Below are 26,095 nucleotides of genomic sequence, written 5' to 3'. Positions count from 1 at the left end.
GGTCCTAACTTTCTAGATGTTTTACTTCTCGCTGATATCAAACACAGAAATTGCTTAATTATGACTGTGATTTTGGACAGACAGAGTTGGTTTATTTTCCGGTAGCTTGAAGTTTGTGGTAATTACAGTCATTAAAGTCAGTCTTTACAGGGATGCAAGCAGCTGGCTGAGAGCCAAACATCTGCAGTCCATAACAAGGAAACCAACTCCCAGGAGAGCTAAAAAGAAAAAAGACCTCCAAGGCTATGTTCAATGCGATTAGGACTTTGTCTCATTTAGTTGATGCTCACATTATAAATCCAGCCATGTCATGGTACGCTGCATTAATTTTTTTACTTGTCTAACCTCGAAATGTTGCTTTTGCGTGAGCTGAGAATGATTTCCCAAAAGCTATTAAGTCTTTTGACCAGAAAATCGCAGGATATAATTGAGTTTTGTTTTATTTATTTATTTGCACAGGTTAATTACATACAGGTAACACTGGAAATGAGTGTGAAGGGAGAGGATAAATTCCCAACTGCTTATTTAACCCTTTGAAACCTGGAGCAACGTATTTTTTCTTGTAATGCTTTCAAATACCTTCCACAAGTATTAAAACCTTGAACCCTGAGCAAATTGGCGCGATTTCTTTCAAATCATGGGAAAAGCAATGAGCAACTTGATAATAAATACATTGCAAATTCCAAGAAGTTAGTAAATTTAGGACATAATTTGAAAAAAAGCAAGGGAAAATGTCTATGGAAAAAAGTAGCAGAGATCTATATTCATAATTAGAGTACTTACATATTTAAAATTATGTTATAAAATTATTATAACTTTTTAAGCACTTTATTCATGTTATTTATGTGTTCTTTTTTTGTTTGTTTGTTTTTTAAAGTAATTTTCAGATTAATTTCTTGCCCTTTTTTCCATTAATTTCTTGCTAATTTGGGGGGTTATTTCTCCTTTCGTTGCTCATTGCCTTTTTTTCCCATGTTTTCCATGTTGTTGTTGTTTTTTTAAGAAATGAGGCCTAACTAGATAATCTGAAACAAATCCACTCTAAAACACAAGACGTTGAAGTTTATTGCTCTTAAGCCCCGAGCCCTCTGCAATAGTTTCTTAACTGCACTGTGTAACATGTCCTCTAATATGTAATAATAGTTTATCTGCTACTAAAAAGTGATTAATATTTAAACTTTCACATTGGTGATTACAGTCAAAAATGAGTCAAGACCGCTTTGTAGAAGTGTGCCTCCCCTTTACTCCCTCATCCCTCCCTCCCTCCCTCCCTCCCTCACAGTGTGTGATGGGAGGAGCTCCAGTGTGTTGAGTGGCCAGAGGCAGGCTGTAGTACGACACAGTGTCAGTGAGAGGGAGAGTGTGGACCTGCGGACTCAGAGCTGTCATCCACTCCAGCTTTTCAACCCTTTCTGTGGATTTTCTTCTGACACTTCCTGGAGGAGGAATCAATCCATCTGTCACCTAAAGGAAAGCTTTTTTAGATCTGAAGGAAGTTTTTTTTTTTTTGTTTTTGTTTCTCGGCTGAGCGGGACGGAGCGTGAGTACTGCTGCTATAGAGACTACCCCTGTGTTCATTAACTGTGTGGTGCCGTAGCTTCATGAATCATTGATGGAGTACGCTGCAGTTCTGGTTACCTATTGAAACGCTGCCAGGATCACCTGTTATTTCTCCGTTAGAGAATTATATAAAAACCTTTTATGACTAAGTCTGCGTGGGGTTTGTTGTTAGTTCCTCTCTTTAAAGGGGAAAAGTGGGTGTGAGCAGACACGAAACAGCCCTCCGCCCTCTCCAGTAGGTCGTTATCGCAAGGTGATAGCAGGGCACGGGGATCATTAAAGACCCAGTGTGAGTGCAAACTTCTTAATGTGTGTGTTGTGCTTGTATATGTGAGGAGCTGTGTGTGTATAGGAGCTACCCTTGCATTAAGAGATTTTGGTTTTGAACTTTTTTACTTTGGAAACAGCTATTTCTCTGGGTGTGTTTGTATTTTAAGGCTCGCTGGCATGTCTCTAGCAATGCAGATGATGGCTCTGATGCTTAAAAGTGAGGCACAACTCTTCAGGAGCGAGCCTGTGACTAGGAGAGGGGCCTCTTTCCACAGATAGGAGTGAGTAAATGTGGCAGCCAGTGCACACACACACATCCTCTTGCAGCCTGGAAACTTTGTCTGAACCCAGAGGAGTTTGGAAAAAGCTGATGGATGAGAACAAGAATATATAAATATCAACACCAAGTCTTAATTGTCTTGGTGTGTCTGGTTGTGATGGCTGACAGCCAGCGCAGTCAAATTGAGGAGTTTTATTTTTTAGGGGTGTATGATGTGATGCTGGCAGCTAACAAGACAGAAGCATCAGGTGTTATTGTGTGAAATTCAAATCTCTCACCCACGCGCTGCTGGCAGCACAATCCAGACTAATGCCAAATTGTTAGATGTGTGGGTGGTAGTTAATGGATAGAGACCATAAATGGAAAAGTTTGTCAAAAGTCAATGAGGTCAACTTAAGATTTTTATTTACTCTCTTTGCTTACTTTTGAGTGTTCACAGCCAAGTACCTTTTACTTGAAAAGCTCTCAAGCTCAAGAGTTTGACAAAGCAAGTGTTTTGTGAAGCAGCAAGAGAGTATTTGCTTTTTTCCACAACTGGAGTAGAATTTGGTTTTTATTATTTGCTTATTTACATTAAACGATCCCTCCCAGTCATGTGTTTAGACAGTGGTTCCCAACCTTTTTCCTTTAATAACCCTATTTTTCTGTCCCTGAGTTAATATGCGACACCTGCATAAGTGACACATTTTAATGGATTTTTCATATTATTTTCAATACATAACAATAGTAATACAGAACAACTGATTAACTTCACAATTAACTTAAACAGTGAATGTAGTAACTGCACGAAATTTGTGTAAATAAGCGATTTGGATGAATATGATGCTAATTATTTTCTGTGAATATTGCTTATGAGATGTATTTTCCTGATGATTGTAGGAGCTTTCTTATATGAATCTCTAGAATTTTTTACTTTTGTTTTATTTTAAATAATCCTACCCACTTAAAGGTCCATTATGTGGGATGTAGAGGGATGTAGTGGCAGAAATTGAATATAATATAATAAGCATGTTTTTTCTTTAGTGCGTAATGACCTGAAAATAAGAATTGTGGTGTTGTCGTTAACTCAGACTGAGCAGTTTATATCCACATGGAGAGCGCGTCCTCCTCCATGTTGCACCACCTTGTTTCCACAGTAGCCCAGAACGGACTAACAAACACTGACTCTAGAATGAGCATTTACATTTTTGTGACGGCCACCATAGTTAGTAGCATCTAGATGACAAGCCAGACAGCACTGGAGACTTTTTTTTGTGTGAAACTGCTTTAAAAAAAAAAAAAGGTGGCACATATTAGCGGGTGCTGGGAGCGAATAGCATCGAAGAGACACTGATTTGTCACATAAAACTCTTTTACTAATTTTTTTAACCGGTTTTAATCACCGAGTCTGTTTTGACGTGGGGAAAGTTTCAGCTGGTTGCAGTCTGTAATCCTCACTGCTAGATGCCACTAAATCCCACACATTGCTCCTTTAATAGGCTTCTTGTTTTTTGACAAATTCACTGTTTCTTCTCCCTGCCTCTTGAAACTTCTTTTGTTAGCTCTTTGGTTGTACCCCTTTTCTAATGCAGGATGAGCTTTAGCAGAGTGTGAAGGCTCTGTGAATACAGCTTGTGTTCAGGTCTTCACCTGTGAGATTTTGTGCAAGGTTGATATCTTGAATAATAACCTAAACTTTAAAAATTACAATTTAATTTCGTTTTCTTAGCATAAATGAATAGAATTGTAGGCCTGCTGTGTATTTAAAAAATAATTTTCTCTCCACCATTAAAATCAAGAAGGCCTTATGATGCTAGGGGGGTTGGACCTCCAGGTTGGTAACAACTGTTTTAAGGCATGTTGTATAAAGTACTTCGCTTAGAATAATCATTTTGTCCGATATTAAGTGTTAAATATTCTCCTCCCTCATTGACAATCTGTGAATATGCAGTTGTTAATTTAATTGAATTTAAGGAAAATCACGTTTTGTGCAGACATGGTGTATTTAATGAGCCTGTTTCCATTGCACTTTGTTACATTTTCCTTTAATCGATACAACCACTTTTCTATGTCAGCCAAGCATAAAAACTTTGATGGGGGGAGATTTCCCGGTGTTTCCACTGCTGGGTTTTTCTTATGCACATTTTGAAAATGCGCACAAAAAACAGGTGGCGGGAAACCCACCTACAGACACAGATCCTCAAACGATCAACAAACATCCAACAGATCTGGAATAAATCGGTGCTTTCATGAATTTTTGAGAATGGCTGATTATTCCACAAGAGGGTGGAATAATCAGCAGCGCTATCTCATTGTGACAGAGAGAGTTTTTGTTTTATGGCCTCATGTATGGAGATTCATCCGTCTGCTGTAGGAGAAAAGCCTGTCTGTGCTGACCTTGGCCTGCTGTTTTCTTTTGGTTTGATCCACAAAGAAAACAGCTGGCAGTTGCATTCTGGATACCGGCGGCCTTGACAATGAACCGCCTGTATGATGCTGTCAGAAAAGCTTTGGCTCGTTGGTAAAGCATGGTGCCTGCAATATCAATACCTCAAATCCCGACTTCTTCAAAAAAATATAGAATGTTTTATAACATGGTGATAGTCACTTGCAGAGATTGTCTGAGTAGTTCAGTCACTATTGTAGAGTTTAACTGGAAAATCATTTGCAGAGTGAACATTTATCTGATGCAGTTCTGTTCTACATCAAGTCTGCTGAAAGGAATATAAGCAAAAGGATAACATTATGCTTTGGGTTGTAAAGCTGCTCAAAGCAGTGAGCAACCTGTTGCAGATTACTAAATCTGTTCAGAGGAGAAAAGACAAAGAAGAAATAAATCATACTGCATCTCACTGTTTTATCACAGCTTAATCCCCTATGCTGGCCCCATATGCACATGTTTCCATTTTGTCAGCATATCCCAAGGGCATTTTCTCAGCATTAGGCTCCTCTGATCCTTCTCCTTCATCTGTTTATATAGTCATGTCGACTCTCTCTGTCATTGTGTGCAGGAGAGAGAAATTTTTCCTCTCTGATTTTCTTTCATGGGCTGTTTTGCCCTTCGTATGGCTCGGTGTTGAAAATGTTAGTTTGGATTTCACGCCAATAGCAAAAGCTTAAACAAAGCATGCATGCAATTAAAGGGTTGACATTTATGTGACAAGTGCATAGCTCTGAATTGGATCTGATACTGTTGTTTCTCTCAAGAAATTCAAGGTATTTAAACTTTAGCCAAAATATTGCATGCTGACTTCCAACACGAGCTGCGCTTACTGCAGAAACACAACAGGGGCCAAGTAAAAACAACTAGTCTTAAAGCACTGCGTAGTGTTGTCTACTCTAATTACTCTGCAGAACACAAAAGTGATACACAGACTGTATAAAGGGTCGTAGAAACATGCACATCCAATATCCATTTGCAATCAGATTTGTCAATCATTTGCAAGAAAGAAAATTTTTGAAAAGGGCCACCTGACCTTTATTCACCAGGCTACTCTGATATTGTTTCACATCCTGTTAGTTAGTCTGAATTGTGTCATTTTAAATTTTGGGATGGTCAAGATGACACTGACCACAAGTATGACGCAAGAGCTTTTGATCATATCACATGATCTTTTTATAGCAGTTTTCTGTTTTCAGGATTTTTATAAAAACAAAAAAACAACCCTCAATCATCATTTATGACCCACTAGAAGTGTGTGGCGTTGTATTTCTCTGCAGAGACTCTGCCCTCAGCTTGGATTTTCTTTTTTCAAAATGAGAACATTTTCTTCTCATTTTGCTGTGTTGGGAATGAACAGCCTCAGTAAAGGTAGCAACCAGGTGCTACCTTTACATGAAGCAACCGAGTATTTCACAGATACAGAGAGAGTCCTCACATAAAACTAGGCTGTCTTTGGAAGGATGCAAATTTAAGTTAGACAGCAAGAGAGAGGCAGGTAACTGTCTTGATCTGTGGTATACTCTTTGTCCACGTTGTTGGTGGCACAGGTGGTGGAAAAAATCGAAAGTAAAGCCTGAGGTTCAACCAACAGCCTGAGAGCCGGCGAATTGTCACTTAGAGGAGTTTCACTGTAGGGTGAGAAGGGATATTTAGGCACTGATTAGATGGAGGGAAGTTTGCTACAGTTTATTTGCACATACCACCCATATTGTTTTGATACAAATCTGGTTGAAAATTATCCCTGTAAGCAGCCGCACCACAAGAGGAAGCTATAAAAATTGTTAACACAGTGCAGGAAAAATGCAAATATACTGAGGCAAAATGCCATTTGAATTAGCCTGGAGCTGATTTTCACTTTCAATAGTGATACTGTTTACAAACAGTAACCAACAATCCTGCATAGTATCCCCTTAACTTACTTCTTTCCATGTTGGAAAGTTCTAAAAGTTAAGGTTCAGAGTAAAGTTTTGACCTTGGAAAGAGCTGTTATAATCCAAATATAATCCAAAAAGTCCAAGCAGTTCTGGACTGTCCAATCACATCACATGATCTTGAGATCTTGTGATTTTTTTCAGATTTTTTTCTGTACAAATGAGAAAGAAAAGGGTTAATAGCTGAAGCACAAAAGGGGATGTGCTGTGGAGCGACCAGCCACTTGTAACCTAAAGGTTAAATACAGGCCTTCAGGGAGTCCTGTTACTGTGTACTCACTGATGGGAACTCTGCAAACATGCATTCTGGGAGCAAAGCAGGCTTCTCTGTTTATTCCCAGTCCAGCACTGTGCCACGATGTGGGAAATAACTGTGGACATGGAACGTGGCCAGATTCCTGTATTTACGCCAGTGTCTCAGGGACCCTCAGATCTGCTTTTTACGTCACGGACATATGAAGCGCTCCGGGGATTCGCCTTGTTCCCTCAGTGTCTTATTTTAACTGTACACAAGCCTGTGAAACTGCTCGAGGAAACCATGTGGCGTATGTTTACACGTATGTCAGCGTTTTTTATCTGCTGGTGTGAGAATCGCAAAATTGTCTTTTCGGGGTGTGTTTCCATCACCCTTCACCTCGCACCTGTTCCTCGAGAATGTTTAATAATAGAGTTCTATTTTAACGCTATTTGTACGTTTGCACTCCTGACACTTGACTTCAAGGACTACTATAAGGTGCCGCAAACAGAAAAAGTGCGTCAGGTTGTTTTAGGCAGTCTGATATGTTTGTGTGCTGTCTGACATGAGTACGAGAGTAGGCCTGATTAATGGGATCAGCCTCCAACCGAGCCTTGTTTAGCAGCCTGTCCCTCCCCCACCGCTGTGATTTGATATCTCTGAGCATTCCAGGTTGTGCCCTTTACTCTGCTAATGGTGCTACCGACCCTTTCAGACATTCCTGCCCTAACTCTCTGATCACACAAGTCTAATTGCCTCACTGTAAACAACCTGTTCTTTCTCTTGATATTACTCTACAGTGTCATTTTTTACTTAGAATTACTTTGCAGTGAGATAAATGATGCACATTACTCATTGAATTACACACTATTAACTCTTCTGACTGACAGGCAAAGTTGTTCTTCTGTAACCTTGGACACAAATAGTGCCGGGTGGGTCAAATACTTCACAGTCAGACTTCCTTGATGAAAGTTATGAATGAGAAATGTGCAAGGGAAGAGGATGATGGGGAGCAGGAGTGAAGCTGGTATTTAGTCATTTAACGTCCTGCTAAGATCCATAAACAGTCCAGAGGGAGGTGAGCCTGCACCTTTTATCCCTCAGGAACACTCCTCCCTTTAATGGTCTGGAAGTATGTCTTGCAACCTGCTCTGCTCTGTGTTTTCTGCTCCATGTCCCCCATGCTGACATATCGCAGAGTTGGAACACTATACACTTCATCTCCCCAAAGTCAAAGGCTTTTGCCAGATCTGACCTTTTCATGGTAAAGCAGGGGAAACCTGACTATAGTGTTTGGTGTCAATGTGAAACTTAAAGGGATAGTTTGGACTTCTGCTGCGTTCACGTGGAATTCACCAGATGGCACGGGGAAAAAAAGAAAAAAATCAGATGGAATGGCAGCACAGCAAAATAAAGTACGCATATCTTGCTATGGTAATTTGTAAAAACAATGAATAAATGTATTAATTACAGTCATTTCACGTCTATCATTTTATGTAATTATTGTAACAATTTACATAACTATAAAAGGAAGCTTTCTCTTCATATTTTATTGCAAACTTAAAATGATTGTTAAATTCTCTCCAAAACATAAAGAGCTATATTCTCCCAAAGGACTTTTATTCATTAATTTCCATTATGGACAGTGAAAAGAGAACTGCACTTACTTAGCGCCTTGTGCATATTTGTTTGAAAAAGAGACACCAACAACAAGAACAGCAGGTGTTGTTGCACCAACAAGTTTTATCTTTTTGTTTTCCAGATTGGCCATGATTGCTTCTTATACGAGAGCTACGCAATGTCCAGTTGAAAATTCTGTGCTAGAGGATGGTGAAAAGTTTCCGTTGCCGGTATTCTCTGCCGGCCTTGCCTAATTGTGCCGTCCATTATCGAAATGGGGTTGTATGTATGTATCTATAGTCAGTTCATTACTTACAGTAGATGTCTATCGGCACACCTTTAATTTAGAAAAGCAGCAAGAGTGCCAACATGGAAGCAATGTAATACCGTGAATGGGTGGCTGCAGCAAAATGTATTTTAGCTTCCTTTAAATATGTTTCAACATCTTGAGTGTACGCTTTATTGACAGTGTTTTCACATTTCCGCACAGTTTGACTTTTTCTGAAGTGCATGTCGGGTCATCACTTTTTGTGTGTACAAACAAACATCATAAATGTGGAGCGTCATGTCTCTATGATGGCGTGCTTCTCTCGTAGTTTTGCCATTTACAACAGTTCTAAACTTTTCTGCCTTCAGATAAGGTCGGGGGACACATCATACGAACTACTGTTTTGAGCTAACCCCAGAGATTTTCAAGAACAAACCCAGAGATTAGCACAGTTGTCGCAAAAAGATAGTGTTTTCTTTTTAAAATCGTGTACAGATGGATCTTTGACAAGGTAACGCAATCTCTTCCCTCCAATGCCTCATGCCTCTAGTCCAAGAGATGAAAATAGAGATAGAGGAAAGGGGTTAAATGTAACAGAGACCACAGGACAGCAGCAGACTAAAAGCTTCCTGTGGCAGAACTGAGTGTAAGCCAGACCTGGCAGACAGGCTGGCAGGGCAGATGTTTTAGGTGAGAGGCACAGTAGATAGCACCGTCTGAATAATTCATCAGATGGGATTGAAGATGTGATATATTAAGACACAGCGCACAAGCCATCTTATGGCCTCTTTCAGCACTTTTTGTGCAGCGTGAGTGGCTGCAGGGCTCAGATCCCCTTGCATCTCTGCTTTCTTTCTGGCAGTTATCCACCAGAGTCTGGGCAGTGGAGGAGACAGTTATAGATGTGCTGGCTCTCGGTCTAGCGAGGCCCCCAGACATCTGGAGGGGATGAAGCTGTTCAGCATGCAGGTGCAGTTTAAACTCACAGGAACTAACGCGGTTGATGCTTTTCCGCCCAGTATGACTTTGCTGTGGTCAATCGGTCCCACTGGTTTAGGTGACAGACAGAGGTGACATACTGTAGTGTAACACTGAATATATTATCGTTGTTTGATGCAAACCTCGTACCTGCACATTTTACTTTTTTTTCCTTCATGAATTAATTCTGTTGGTCACCCTTACGTCTATTATTGAGTTTTAACGTTTCTCAACCAATTAAATATATTTAAAAGAGCCTGTGACTAAACCTCCTATCTCCATTAGATTCTTAAGCTGTCGGCAAAATTTAACCCCTTCCCGACAAAGTGCTGCACACAGCAGAGCTGACAGGAACGGGGGAACTTCATCTAACTTCCAGTTAAATGACGCTTTGTAATATAATATTCAGATGATCCCTTAGTGGTCAAAAACACAGGTAAAACTAGGCAGTGTTTATCAAAGTTGGCCATGATTTTAGTGATGATTATAAAAGGAAATCTTTGCTGAGGATGCAAGCTGCTAGCTAACATTAGCAACGTAGCTGATAAACATAGCTTTATTCATAGCCTTTCTCTTGTGACGGTGATCAACCTCTACTTCATTTGAAGTAATACATTTTAGAAATCTCAGGTAAAAAATTAGCACTTCGGACTATCATCAATAGTAACTTTACATTGTAAAATATGAGAGCTGTAAAGTACAGAATAGATGTGTTGTCTAATTAGCTAATGTCAGATAACCATCTTTCTGCTTCAACATGGTGTTATTGTGACCTGCAGGTTTTTATGTTTGTGTTTTTACAGTATCAGTGTCGACAAGAATGAAATCCAGCACCCAAGTCATAAATACAGTCTAACAGAGTTCAGTGGAATCTAGCTTTGCATTTTGTCACTTGACAATTTTTCTTCACTCAAAAATTCCACAAAGGTGAATGTTTGAGACTTAAGATGTGGAAGCAGGGACGAGTGCAGGCAAAACACTGTAAGTTTGAATACAGTTTTGTGTAGTTTTTCCTGTGTAGTCAAAGCCAATACTGTGTTTAATAGCCTGTTGTTATGGGACTTAATCTTTCTAACATGAGATTTTGGTCAAATGTATTTAAAAACCTGTAAGTAGATAATAAGGTAATGCGATGCACGTTTTACCTCAGATGAGGCCATTAAAATAAATGGCAGACAAAACACAAATCACCAGATTCGATAATACAAACCCTTCTATGTCCATTATTAGAGGTTGATTGAAGAAAAAGATTACCAATATAATGACTCATGCAAGTATCTCACCATATTCAAAGACATGATATTATCTTTGATAATGCAGTGTTCAATCATTTTAAAAAGGGGGGCAGGATTGCACCCGACAGCAGCGATATGCTATCTTGTCTGTCTCTGCTTTGACAGGGAAAATGTGCTGTATAGAAAATATAATCTTTCATTCTCTCATGTAAAAAATACTGCCTAAAACTTACTTTAAATAGCAGTGTATTGAAATGGGCTGTCAGTTTATGGAAAATAGTTCACAATCTGAAGTCTGGCCTTGCACTTGTCTGCTTTCCTTTATGTTTAGATTGTGATACAAGCCAAACACGTCTTATTTATTCTGTCCCTGCTCGCGGGTCAAATCTCTGACCTTACATCTTATAGTTTATAAATAATGTGATGAATCACTCACCCCAGAGGAACGTCAGAGTGCAGCGGGAGCTATACAGCAGCCTTTTGGGTTAGTAGGAACTGAGTGACATTGGGAGGCTTAAAAAAGTTTGTTTACAATACGACAATTTTCTTTACTTTTCTATACTGATATCAGCAAACCTAAATGTGATTTTGACCTTTTCCATATATAAGGACTATGTCTAAAACTTTTGGATTATAAATTTTGTTTCTAAACTACATCTAAAAGTGAAAAAGATGTTTTATTATTAACTGAAGCTTCATACATTAGTTTGACCGCTCCTTACCTCTAAGTTGTGAAAGTAGGTAAAGATGTCGGAAGACGTGTCACACACTCTGATATCACAGCGAGGAGGTTCAGCTTTCTAGTAACAGATCATTTCACCTCCATCTTTCCATGACATCAGCTCCTCCCAACAGGCACCATGCTGTGTGGGCCCGGGCGCTGTATGGACGTGTCAGGACTCTGATTGCATCTCAGACGCACACAAGGGTGAGCTTTTCACCGCAAACAAAGAGGTACATGAACTTCAAGGGTCCTTTTGAAGTCTTGAACACTTTCTATCTTAAACTTTACTACAAAGTCGGGAACTGTGGTTTAATTTAGCCTTAGTTGTGATATTGTTTTCCAAACATTTTACTTCCCTAGAATGAACGTATTTATCCAATCTGCAAAGTGGTTAACAAATCATATGATAAAGGAAACCTGCCTGTATACCTGCAGCCAAGCACACTGAACTCTGTCATCTGATAGGATGCTAATCCCCTTATTATGCTTGTCTGGTTAAATAGAACAGTCAGCCAGCCATTAAATCATCTAACCTAGGGATCAATGTGGGCCCCATAATTTTGCTGTGTGCTAGGCCATGCACGGTGTGTGAAAATGGAAAAAAGCACAGGCCAAAATGTGAAGTGCAAACATGTTAAAAATAGATGTAAACTGAGCAATGCTAGCTTGACAAATTTGCCTTTGAGTGACTGCATTAGCATGGTCTATAGGCTGAGACTCTTGAGTGACAAGAACTCGCCTCCCCCCGTATGGTTCACCACGTATGCTGCCCTTATAGGTCAGAGCTGGTCGTCTTGGCTGTTGGATGTCAATGATTGGAATTTAGCCCAAATATCAGTTTGCTAAAGGATTCACAAGATGGCTTGGATGACTGGGATACCAAGGCCTAAGTGACTCCTAAGGACTCGCAGTGAGGAATGTGCAGCTTGCTATTGATCTTTACTAAGTGAGGTCACTGCATGTGGGGGGCAGCGGCCCCACTCTCAGACCCCACATAAAGGGGACACACTACCCCCACAGATATTTTAATGTGTGATAAAGAAGTCAGATAAAGAGGATTTGACTTGTGCTTGATATCCACTTCTAAGACGTGGAGGATCGTAACCAGAAATGAGAAGCAGATGAACCCATACAACCCCAGGCATACGAGAGCTAATTGTCAGTGCTATATTTATTGCCTCAGGATCAGTTGTTCATCATTTATATATTTTGTCTCATGAGCTAGATTTCGAGTATCAGACAACCAGTCTTTACATTGTTTCCTCAGTGTGTTTAAAGAGCAATACATGCCATCTGCATCTTTTAAAAAATCTTTTTTTCTATGTTACGGAGTGTAATGTGACTATAAAGGAAGCAAAGACTAGGTTTGATGGCTTGTTAGGAGTTGTGAAGACTGAAATTCTAAAATATGCAAATAGTCAAACCAAGTTAGAAACACATTGTCACCTTCGAATTAAGTTCTGTCTGTGTTCTGACCGGATTTGAGATAGTTTTTACCTTCTGAATAGCAAAACTAATATGTAAAAGAGGAAAATGACAGATAGCCTACAGGTATTTTAAATGTACAATATCAAAATTTTGTTTGTGAGGTTTTGAGGGGCAGGTCAAATGCAGATAGAGCCTTCTAATCCAAGGAACTCTCTTTCTGCTTGGAATCATGAGGTCATATCTTCCATAAAATTTGTGTTGTAACATAATGTGTACATGTATTAGAAAGTTTAATGTTTAAACCATCAGTTTAAGTTTTTTGGGGGGTTAGAGCAGTTACTATAACAGGCTGCATTTAAACAGCGCTGTATTAAACAAAAAGTGGGAAAGGTGAAGTATGAGGATATTGTAGATATTCTTTGTAATATCTACAAGTGGAGACCTGAAGGTGGGGCTTTGTTTTCTGTCAGCACTGAGTCATAATAAAGAAGCAGAACCTGATTGATCCTCTTGTGTGCTTTCAAAATGCTGATTGGCTTGCAGATAGAACTTTGTAGAACTAAGTTAGAGTTTGATTTTCAAGATAAAACCTTTTTGTTTTATAAATAAAAAAATCTAAAAATGTATATAACTAAAAAAACAAAACAAACACCTCACATAGTGTTAATACGTTGTCATAGAATTAGAATATACTGTATGAATAACTCAGTTTTGACAAAAATGTTAGATAGAACCATATAATTCTAAGGTGACGGCATCTTGTGACATTTGTTAATATTTAAAAAAAATACATTCAAGGAGCACAAGTTTTCCTTTTGTTCCTTGTACTCTTGCAAAGTTTTCAAGGCACTTGCTTGAGCTCTAGACATCGTAAATCAAAATAACTTTGCACCTTGCAACTGGATTAGCCTTTAAACTGTCCTCACAGGTGTCATTTTATAAGGCCTGTACAAGTTTGTGATTTTCAAGAGAGTAAAAACAAAAATGACAGCTGCTCTGGAAACACAACTTTTTTTTCTCAACTCTGTTTTTTAATATACACTATTGTGTTTTATTTCATTTGGACATGTTACACCTTGTTTGAAATGCTGTTCACAAGGTTGGAATGGTTTCAAGAGGCAGTAAAGGGTATCATCATCTAAACAGCTCCCCATTGTTATCAGCTGCCCAGCTAAATGGAGCTTTATAAAATCATTATGCGTACTGAATCTCTTAGTTTGTAAAACTAATAGACATTTGATTAAACACTGGTTGACAGAACAGTAATGTTGCTCTCAGAACATACAACCCAGTTACTCCAGATAATTCACAGACCTTGTTGTGAGCAGTTTCATGTGAGAACTATTTTCTTTTTTACTGAACTGCACCTGCCAACCTTATCACCGTGCAGAAGGAAATGTGCATCTTCTCATGGACAAGACGATTGTGCTGATGACAGCGCAAGATGTGAACATTTATGCATCCACCTCAGCGGAGTTGTAAAGTTGGCTAGCTCAGTGGTACTCGGAGAGCTAGCATTAGGTGCACCCTTCCCTGTGCCCGGTGATAGAGTTTGCAGGTTTAGTTTGCAGAAAGAAAATAGTTCCTTCATGAAACTGCTCACATGAAGACTGTGGATGAGTAACCAGGTCTTATTTCTGGAAAAAGACCTTGATGTTTTCTTTTTTTTTTTTTTTTTTTTTTGGCACTTTGAGCATCACAAGCCACAAGCCACAAGCCATCACCATTATTTTTGCAAGAAGGCAGACATCTCTACGGCCGATATCTCCAACACTCTGCAACTGTTGCGGAAAATTGTTAGTAAGCACTCAGATGCACACATAAAACATTGCACAAAACACTGATGGGTTGAGGATTAAAATTATCATCGTAAAATAGGAGAGAATAGCCTTCACATCAAAACAAACTACATTGAGATAAAGCAATAATCGGTAACAGGAAAAATTTATATTTAGGATTTTTTTTGGTGAACTCTCCCTTTGTGGGTCCCTGTTTTGTCACACATGAGGATACACATACATGACCACCGACAAGACAGGTGATACCAAAAATATCTCTTCTAAAATGCATTTTAATGCCTAAAATGGGCTATAGAAGTGTTTTATGAGGATGGAAATGCATTCATCACATCTGTTACATCTCCACGGGGAGACTTGTGAAACTTGAATAGCGAGTCACTTGCCGGTTCGACCTGGTGGATTACGAGGTTTCTGGTAGTCTCTAAAAACTCTTGAGTTGCGTTTCGGGCGTGTCTGTGGCTAGCGGTGTTGATGAGCATTTGTGGACATTCTGAGCCTTCGGTCTCGCACAGTGATGGATGTGTGCTGCTCTTTGCCCAATGGCCTATAGCCCGAGCTTCTGTCTAAGCCTCTAAGCTACTGGAATGCGTGCAGCTTCTTGCTGTGGACATCAAGGGAGAGCAGCCACGCCGCTTTGTTTACAGCCTTTCATGGATGCCACAGCAGCCTAATCAATTTCAAAGAGGATAAATATTTCAATGCATTGTTGGTCACTGAATGGTCCATAAATTTACATGGGCACAAAATATTAATGTGGCACATTAGTTATGTTTTCAGTTGACTTTGCCAAAATAGAGTTTCATTGTATTTGTGATGAAATATTCTAAATTTAAGGCATTTTTCAGAGCTTTTTGTTGGTATCCCACAGACTTTTCCAGCAGAGCTAAATATTATTTATTTTGTTGTTGCTGTTATTATTATTTATTATTTCGATTATTATTATTATTATTATTATAATAATAATTGTATATTTAATCTGATGGTTTTTCTCTTGTAGTTTGCATGAGCAGTCCTCTGAGCAGTTTAGCCATACATGTAGTTTTGCTAAATGAAAAAGTTTTGTACGTTTAAGCACATTCTGATTATACAATAATTTCACTGTTAGATAATTGGAATAAATGTACGGTAGCATAGTGCAATTTGTATTTAAACAACCATTTGTGCATACTGTAGTTGTGTATCGTAGACTTATCTGTCAAAACAAATCAAGTTAGTGAAGGTAAACAAGACCAAGCGAGATAAAGCACTTCAGGTCAATACCAGTTATCAGCACTTGCTCTATCAGGGTCAATATTTCACTCCAGTAAATGCAGACAGAATTATATGGCAAACAAGTGGAGCCATTTAGAATGGGAGTGAGCGTTTCAACAGGCCTGACCTACTTACAGCAGCCAGGGCTGAAACAGCTCCTCACCTGTGTCTAGCAGACGCCAGGACCCCTCATAAAATCACAGGCTCTCGATATCTTAGACAGCTCACTGGACAATATGTCACTGTATTTTTATGCATTTTATTATACAACGCCATTCTGTAGTTTTATTCCTCTCATAAAATAGTTGCTTTCACCGGACTGGACTGCATATGGTCACAGTTTCTTTGGCTGGTCCAAAGTGCTGCACAATTTTACTATCAAATGGCTACTGTATGTGATACTAAAACGTCTGTTATTCTGAGCTAATAATCATAAGACAGTCGGTCAGAGTGCAGTATGTTTATAATGTGCCAGTTATCAGGTAGGCTGAATTAACATTTTGACACCTGATAATTGAGCACCAGCATTAGACTATCCAAAGAAAATGTTACCTTGTATATGATATTAATGTTAGTTTTCCATAAACGACAGTGTGAAGTTGGTAACCTATCAGTCACTCTGAAAGCATTTGTTCCATGAGTGGAATGGAAAAGAGAAATGGAAAAACTGTTGCTGTAATTTCATTGCAGCAGATTCATATGTATAACTCATCACTGCTCATTGTAAATGTAGTGTTAGTTTTTAGCAGAAGAATTTGGCAGAGAAAGGCCCACAAAAATGTCACCCCAGTATTAATTCTGCACTCATGTGAGAGGTAATTGTTAAAGGAGCTGTATGCAAATTCAGAACATCAATACAGTAGCAAACAGCTATTTGCTGCACAAGTATATAGTGGAGTGTAGGGAAATACCCACCTCAGAATTATGCCATTTGAATTGAAATTCGTTAAAAACGAATATTTGATGATTTTTTTTCTTTTTTCTTTTTCTTTTTTAGCATACAAAGTTTTAAAGTTTGAGCTGGCTTTGAGGGGTGATCAGTGTGACAGCTGCATTTACATAATATAGTAAACAAGATAATGGCACTCACGACAGGTTGTAAATGTGCAGCAACATTTTTTGCTGACACTATTATATCGAAAAAGCCAGAGAGTGTATTGTATTAAGTTGCTGTGAGCTATAAATTAACCAACTCTTAGCAAAAGGTCTTGCCTCCTCTGTGCAGCTGCATGCATGTCCTCAACTTTCTGTTTCAAAGAGCAATATGAAAGTTAAGAGCACTCACTTCACAGCAAAATCTAGGGATCAAAACATCCCCAGAAGTGCACTGCACAGCACACTGTCTAAAAAAACAAAACAAAAACAAAATTTGCTCAACTTGAAGCAATCTCAATTGTTTGTGTAAGGAGTCTTTGAGAAACCACTGCTGTTGGATGATAAGGGCACAACTTCTACTTTGATATCACTGAAATATTTTTTTATTTCACTGTTAAATACAAATCCAAAAGATTTAAGGATTTACATTCAAATATTTAAAGATTCAAGTAACGACTGCTTACAGAATAGGTTAACCATTGTATATGTAATATTTATTACAGTACAGATATATGTAGATATATTTATGTAGTGTAAGCAATTTTGGTGTAAGCAGCAAAGGTGACCTGTGGTTTGACTTTTGCATTGCTGCTCCAGCAACTTTTGTAGCCCAGTAAAGGAGAAACCATTTCTTTGGGGAGTTCAAATTAGTTGCAGATGCGATTGTTTGATTTTAACATCATAATCATTTTAACTTTTGACAACTGAATTTGTAGAATATGTGGACAGCTTATCTTGAACTGCATATGCTTAGGATGCTTTTAATTGGTCAATGGACTGAGCATGCAGAAGCTACAGATAGAGATGGAGAAAATGATTTTTGATCAGTCCAGTAATCTCTTCATGACTTTTAAAATGTATTGCCAACTCAGTACTGGTATCTCAAAAGTAAGGCTGGGCGATGTGGCTTTAAGATAATATCACAGTATTTAAAGGCTATATCGCAGTACATGATATATATTTATTTATATATATGTTTTGATATTTTGAAATCTCCTCTGAACTACTGTAAACTACTGACATACAAAATTATTAAATAAAGTACGGTTACAATTAAAGAGGCTACTGCCATAAAATAATTTTATATAAACTACTGTTACAATAAATTGTAATAACATACCATTATAATGTTGAATAAAGAATAAAGTTAAATAAAGTACTGTAAGTAAAGTTAGATAAATCAATCAAAACCCATGGTGCTTTTATTTTGAATTTGCAAGCATTGATGTCTTTGCTGTGGACTTGAAGCTTCCACTGGATGTAATGTAATGTAATTTTATTTAGACAGGGGCAGTGCGTAATAAAACATTAACCTTTATTTAAAACAAGGAGAGATGCATTTTACCATGCTTTAGCAAAGCTGCTATTTTTCATCCGTAGTCCCTAGGCAGGTAGGTGGACCAAATAAATGAATGATAGAAATTGATTAAATAAAGTACAAAACATCAGATCATAAAATTTTACAAACATTATTATCTCCATATATTTTTTTGCAAAATTGCAGCAATAAAATCATCATGTTAGCATTAGCAGAAAGTTAAAGTGTAACCGCAGTATGAGGATTCATCCACTGCGAGCTGGAAACAAATTAACAGCTCTCCAGTTTATAGATTGCAAAGATGTCAAGGTTGCACTGGTTGCACCATGGTTGCAAAATGTGACTAAATAGTCATGATAGAAAAACACTCCCCTCACCTGCTCACACTACTGCCACTAACTCTCATAGAGTTAGACTTTTACAGCAGTGCCATTTACGTGATGTTTTATTCTCTGTAAGCTGGAAACAAACTCACAACTCTCAAGTTCATAGATTCATAGTATTTGCAAGCAGGGTAGGAATTGAACCTTTTAATCCACCTGCCACTTTGGCCGGTGATAACGATTGTTTTTTTTGGCTGGTGAGTGAAGTGAATCTAGCAGTCACTTGCATATTTTACTAGCATGTGGCTGGTGCTAATTTCCACCCTTGTTTGGGAGTCATCGTGGTGCTCCATAGTGACAAAATGTGACTAAATGGTCACAGTCTGGAGCTCTGCAAAATCCCTGCTTTTCGTGTGTGTGTCTGTGAGAGGCAGAGAGCCATAAGAAAAAAATGAAATGCTAGAGTGATTCTCATGCTGGTGGCTAAAAAAACGTGAAAATCTATACTCAGTGTTCGCAGTACAGTCATTTTATACATGGCACAAGGAACAAGTTGTGATACGTTGGGTATATTCGATTTATCACCCTACTCAAAAGTCTAAACCTTGGATACTCTCAAAGGTGTAGGTGTTCCTTTTCCTCAGAAAAGGGTGTGACAACAGTAAAAAGGAGTGTAGAAAAGAAGTAGGCCAATTCAGCAAGATCAGCAGGGCAGGCTGCTTCCTCAGAATGGATCATTTTACACTGGATTGTTGAAAAACTGAAAAGATGGCAGAAAGCGAGAAAAGAGCAGTTTTTCTGCCATTTTCCTGTGAATCCCTCAGTGTTTACCATGTTTGAGGGTTTGTTAATGACAACACATGAATAGTTTTAATCCAGGTTTATGCCCTGTCTGATGTGTTTTGACAGGGAGATTTGGCTCCAGTGCCAGGAATAAAAGGGCATGCAGCCAAGAGAGGCAAATGACTCTCACACAGTAGTAGAGATCTCATTGAAGCTCGTATTTGTCGGGTGAGATTAGTTACTCTCAGGTGATATCTTTTGCGATTTCCATACAAGTACCAACAAATATATTTTAGTTTGATGATGTGAATAGAAGTATTTATTATCACCTTCAGAAAGGATAAAGGTGCCTTTGCCCTTTCGTTTGCTTCTCTGTCATCCTCTCCCCCCTCTGAGTATTAATGCACTTTTCTGAGTGTTGTGGAGCCCCTGCTGCTCTTCTTTTACCCACTTCGGCCTTGATAGAGATGGCAGGCCCGACGACAGACCCTGCTCCGCTACTTTACATTTCATCAGCGAGCTGCTTCTGCTGGCTCCACATCTGTTATGGAAATTTGCACAGAGGGGAAATGGAATGAAATGGAATATCATTTCAAATATTTTCACTTCTGAAACCGGGTTGATTTAGGCACTTGTAAAGGTTTCAAAGACAGAGGTGATGAAATATGCTCATCCACTTTCACAGCCATATATTACCCTAATCTATCAATACATTCTTAGCGCCTGATAGCTCAGAAATTGGGATGTTTTAAGAAGTCAACGCTTGTGATAAAACTCACAACCTCTGACCGTGTGTCACAAGCCTCAGAGGAGAAGCAAGCTTGATGAATTTAACTCCCCTGAACCTTAAGTTCAAAATGTCCCCTATCTCTGTTCAATAGTTTAATAAGATTTTAATTAGGCAATTAAAAGTCTTTGGAATAGCATATGGTCATAATTACTGCTGTATGGTTCACTCAGGGATGAATGAGCCATTAATTACTCTTAGCTGGGTCTGGGGATTGGACTTAAAGTGGGTCGACCAGGAAAGAGAGGGTATTTCTTCAGACTTCACAGTCACCTAATCAGAAATACAGACCTCTGAGTTTGCATTAACTGGAGAAGTGGGTTGGGTTGCACCACCTACTCCTGAATCCATTACTGCTAAGTTTGTGCATGAAGTCCTTCCTAAGTTGTTCATATCTGCTAGCTAGTTTCAAACCAGAAATTTACTCAATCAGGTAGCACCTTTAAAGTGCAAGAAATGTTATAGCTGCTTAAGTAAGACTTAAGACTTAGTAATATTTAAGTGGGATGCTAGCACACCCAGTCAAAAGTAATCGACTATGTAAGCAAGTTTTACAGGTACAATTTTCTTCGAAGAATTTTATTGCCTTTCTTAATTGATAGAGCAGCTGGTGAGAGACAGAAAAATGGGGAGAAAGACGGGATGACCAAATGTGGGTATTTTCCATTTAGAGAGTTAATCTTGTAAGACCATGTGCCATGCTGACAGGTAAACATTTGTACCATATATAGTCATTTATTAAAGTGTGCTGGCGGTGTCTCTGTTGTATATTGGTGTCATTTAGGGGAACAGCTCTGGTGCTTTTAGCCTGTTCATGTGCTGTCTGTGTGCTGTCAGTAGGCAGGTTTCCATCATAGATTTGTGCAAAACTTAAGCAATATTTTCAAGACGTCAATAAAACACAACTGCGAGATGACTGCATCTCTATTCAGTGATGTTATGCGGTGCTATGTTAATTTGTATTGCAGCCACCGCACTAGCCGTCATTATTTCCAATCAAAGGCGACGTAGGCATGTTATGTGGGTGATAATGGAAAGGCAAGCCCTTATACGTGGGAGTGTCCATGTATGATGGATTTCTGTGAGGTGATAGTCCACAATTTCAGGAATTCTGGATTCAAAACTTTTGTGATGCAATAACAGCTCTTGTAGCTCCTGCTGCATCATGAGGGAGCCAGTTCCTACTGACAAGCACATAGCATAGCATAGCATAGCATAGCAAAGCATAGCATAGCATAGCATAGCATAGCATAGCATAGCATAGCATAGAGGTTTTGTGAAGTATGGCTTTTTTGAATCACCTAAAATACCACCTTTTTGCAATAAATTTGAGGGTTTTTTTTTTCGAAATTGATGTGTTTATATTAGCCTTATTATATATTTGCAGTTTCAGTTTGCACAATTTGAGGGTTGATAGAAAACTGCCTTCTGATTGTGATTTGTCACTTCAACCTGATACAATGACGGTTATGTCGTATCATCTCACTCATAGATGGGTATCTTTAGATATGGATGAGTAGTTGGATGCAAACTTCCTGAAAGGCAGTAGGACTGGTGTCAACACTGTTCTCCCACACCACCCTCCTGGTGAATCAGCCACTCTGTCCATATGTGCAGGCGTGCTCCTCCATTAAAGCCTCTCCTGACAGATGATGTCCTCCACATCTCACATCTGCTCCTACACACATCCGAGAGCCCTTCAGCGGCACAGAGGTGTCAAGGGGGGCAAGAGGGGGGAGTGCTGATCACAGGTTGAAGGCCACATCTGGTAGCATGTGACCTGGGTTGTCTGGGTTGGCGTGACGTGTGGCCAGTGTATGTGTGTTTGTGAATATACAGGTGGCTTCTTGAGATGACAGGCATACCAAGAAGTCATATTTATCAGTCAACACGTTTCCAGTCAACAGGCTGTGTGTGGAATCCAGGGAGCCTTGACCCCTCCTACTCTACTCAGATGGCAAATGCTAATGTTAGTGCCACCTGTTTGAGTAGAATACGCAGCCCTGCTATTTATAATAGTCACAGAGGCTTATGAGTAGTGCTGTCATTGGACAGTTTGTCATTCACTGTTATAAATAGTGATAGTTTTACTGTATGCCAGGAGCTGTGTTACAGGAAGTGACTGGTAAAGTGTGCTGGGAATTTCCCTGTTTGGTTAAATATAAAACATATTTCCTCTTAACACACTCTACAGTGTAGAAAATAAAATGTCCAATGGTTTATATTAATTGCTCAAACATTTTTGAGAAGGGTTCATACAGTAAATTTAAATTTGCATTACAGGTTGAACTTGTTCTGTAAACTCTCAGTTTCATTTTGACAGTGTTTCCTATTTAGGGGAGTTTTACTCTTATTACAACCACGTTATAATGATTCACATCTTTAGTTGTGTGGAACTCACTCCCTATTCCCAGCAGAACCTCATACTGCTTTGTTTAATGGTCTCCTCGCCTCCTCGCTAAGCATTTTTACTTTATTGTCACTCACTATCACTGTCTATCTATCATGGACTGTCACAACTATTTCTATCACTTATATGGATGATGAACTAGTGAGCAAATGCCTTTGTCCTATCAGTTGAAAAGTGACAACTTCTGTGCCGCTTATGTCCCACCCAAAAACATAAGACTCTGTTACAAACCTCCACTGGGGATGCTTCCCTCACTTTTCAAAGTCCTAATATGTCACCCACATGTACACTTACTGTCCAGGTTTTGAATCAAGTTAGGGCTGCAAATAATGATTATTTTCATTGTCAATTAGTATTTCGATTATTTTCCCACCAACGATTAGTTGTTTAATTTTTCCAAAATGTAAGAAAATGGTGAAAAATGTTGATCCGTGTTTGCCAAAGCCCAAGATGACGCCCTCACATGTTTTGTTTTGTTCACAGCCTTAAGATACTGAGTTTACTGTCATAGAGGAGTAAAGAAACCAGAAAATATTTACATTTGAGAAGCTTAACCCTTTGAAACCTTAACAAATTGGCTTGATTTTTTAGTAAAAACATGGGGAAAGGCTACAAAACTAACAAATGACCCAAAAATTAAGGAGAAACCAAAGGTTTAAAATAAACAAGAAAATGATCAGGAGAAAGTGCTTAAAAATTTTACTGTTTTTTTTTTTCTTCAGCCCCGCAATAAGCAGGGCATCAAAAAATTAGTTGAAACTCTTAATATTCCTCTCCACGGAAATCTTTAGTAAAAGGCGAAAGATTTATACGATCTGAAGAGAAACAAGAGTGTACTAAAAAATTTTTTTTTTTACTGTTTTTGAAACATAGTTTTGCATCTGTAATCATGATAATATTCATGATAATATTACATGTAGCTTTTCCATAGCTTTTTGCCTGGACATATTTACCTAGCTTTTTTAAAATAATTTTTTAGATGTTTTAAGTTCTTGAAATCTGTGGAACATTTTTTACCAAGTCGCTCATTGCCTTATTTCCCGTGTTTTTGAAAGAAATCAAACTCGTTTGCTCAGGTAAGATAAGATAAGATAATCCTTTATTAGTCCCACAGTGGGGAAATTTCCAGGTTTCAAAGGTTTTAATAGTTGGGAAAGGTAGCAGAAAGGAGCACAAGAAATGCCATGTTACTCCAGGTTTCAAAGGGTTAAGCAGCGAATTTTGACTTAAAAAAAAAATTACTCAAACCAATTAATCAATTATCAAATTAGTTGGTATATAGTTTAATATTTGTCAGCTATCAGATTAATTGATAAATATTTGCAGCTCTAAATCCAGGTGTGAGTTACTAAAAATACTGATACATTCTTCAGTTCTTACCCTGCACTTGCAGCAACATAAGCTTAGTGAGCAGTGGCGACTGGTGAGTGCCTCTTGAACTTGTTTGCTTCAGATATTTTCCTCTCCGGCCACATGCAGGCGGCTCTAATCCTCTGATTGATGGAGGTTGTTTGGTTTGGTCACAGCCTGACAGGAAACTCTGTAGACCTTACTCCATAAACTACTCACCCTCCACTGCACGTTTTTTGTGACATACCAAAGGCGATGTGTAGTGTAATGTAAAGACACTACTGAACATCATAGATAAGGCAGTGTGTTCTTTAGACAGTAATTGATTTTAGGAGATTAAGAATCTGTATTTCATCCTTAAAGTCTTAGATCTTGTTTTATTTTTTTTTTTTGTGTCAGTTTGTGTATTGTTTAGAAAGGTGTTAATACAGCATTGTCTCAGTCCCTAGCAGTTCTCTTTTAAAGCAGAAACAAAAACTTTTCAACTTCAACATTTTTTAAGTGGTACATATTGTTTTTGGCTCTGCTATGTCAAAGACAACAGAATTGCTTTACATTTTCCTCAGAGCCTAGTTAATACATTCACCGAAGCACCATCGCTTTTGTTGTTGACATAGCTGCAACCATGAGCTGACAGCTGTCCAGCATCAGCGTCATGTGACCAGTGGAGCATATCTTGATTGGCTGGATGTTGGTCTGACTTGATGTAGAATTGACTGCTTTTTCTTGGGTTCTCGGATATTCATTCTGAATTTTATATCTCCTATTTTGACCTCTGAATTTCGAATTTGAGCAGCTTGAAAATAAATTAGCGTTATTTTTTACCTGGTATTTTGACATACAATTGTATTGTTTTAAAATGTTTCATTCTGAATTGTGAACTCCGAAAAATAAAGGTAAAAATGTGTTAGCGAAAATTTAAAGAATTAAATTCGGGGGCAAAAAAAAATTCAGATGCATAATTTCAATGCATAAATATTCAGTGCTAGAAATTCAATGGCTGTTCTGATGGAACAGATTTGTTCCATAGTCGAGCAGCTACCAGTTTCTAGAATTACTTTGGTTGTTTCACCATCTGCCATTTCTGCCACAGGGGATAGTAACTGCAAAAAACTTACACTGATACTCTTTGGGAACTGAGGATAGCTAACATTAGCTACTGGGTACAAACAAAAGTGCTATCCTCTACCTGTTTTGGTTGAATAAGGGTTGACGCACCTCCTTTGCGCTGTAAATGAAGCCATCATTGTCCTATGAGATCATACCCTGTGGCAGACAGAATTGCAAAGCTTATCCAGGACCAATCTAAATGCCAGTGCGTCATTATTCTATAGCCATTATGATGTGCAATCAACATTTACTTCATAATGATAACCTAAAGCAAAATATTTCTATTTCCACTTTAATAAAACTAGTTGAGTAGATAAAAATACGTTTTGGCCACATTTCTGTGCTTTTTGCAAATTTCGAGGAACAAAATTTCATAAAGTGCTATTTGCAAGGTTCATATAAATGTATATAGAAAAATAGCATTCACTTAATCTGGTTGATGAAGACGAGACTTAAAGTGCTCTCCTGCTTATAAAACCAAACACATGTCTTTGATTAGACCCTCTCTGCTTTATAATCTGTGGTAAAAGTTTGACACATGCAATGATTCTGTCAACCTGATCTGATAAAGCAGATATGTTGCTGGAGGGTGTATAGAGAGACACTCTGGAAAGATTTAAGAGGAGATCATAGACAGAGAGATGGGAGAGTATCATCCATAGCCAGAGCACACTATCACGTCTGTGTAGGGAGTGAAAGGGATGATTCAGTTTATGCATCATGCAGGAGAGAGCAGCGAAGTGCAGAGTTGCATATAGATTTCTGTGCTGTCAGAGGGGCCCTTGTTCTCTCACTCACACTGAGTCGGGCTCTCTCTACGTACCTCAGTTGGATTCAGCTTGATGCGTGCGGGGTTCTTTTTTTTTCTGTCTCTCACACAAGCCCAGAATTATTGTTAGCTTCACAAGTGGTGTCTCG

At 38.6% G+C, this 26,095-nt stretch overlaps 1 protein-coding gene and 1 non-coding gene across 2 annotated transcripts in view; one reads left to right on the top strand and one right to left on the bottom strand.

Annotated features, from left to right (window-relative positions):
- Positions 1-1,361: 1,361 nt before the first annotated feature.
- Positions 1,362-26,095, top strand: part of sema4ba (sema domain, immunoglobulin domain (Ig), transmembrane domain (TM) and short cytoplasmic domain, (semaphorin) 4Ba) — a 62,182-nt gene continuing 37,448 nt past the window's right edge. The window contains exon 1 of the mRNA XM_042496707.1: positions 1,362-1,540. The gene's annotated coding sequence lies outside the window, so the exon portion shown is untranslated. The remainder of the gene's footprint in view (positions 1,541-26,095) is intronic.
- LOC121950825 lies at positions 23,438-23,552 on the bottom strand. The gene has a single exon (XR_006106354.1). It is a non-coding gene; the product is annotated as a U5 spliceosomal RNA (small nuclear RNA).

Source organism: Plectropomus leopardus, chromosome 11 (genome assembly GCF_008729295.1).
Source record: "Plectropomus leopardus isolate mb chromosome 11, YSFRI_Pleo_2.0, whole genome shotgun sequence".
Classification (NCBI taxonomy): domain Eukaryota; kingdom Metazoa; phylum Chordata; class Actinopteri; order Perciformes; family Serranidae; genus Plectropomus; species Plectropomus leopardus.
This window is presented reverse-complemented; position numbering and strand designations above follow the sequence as displayed.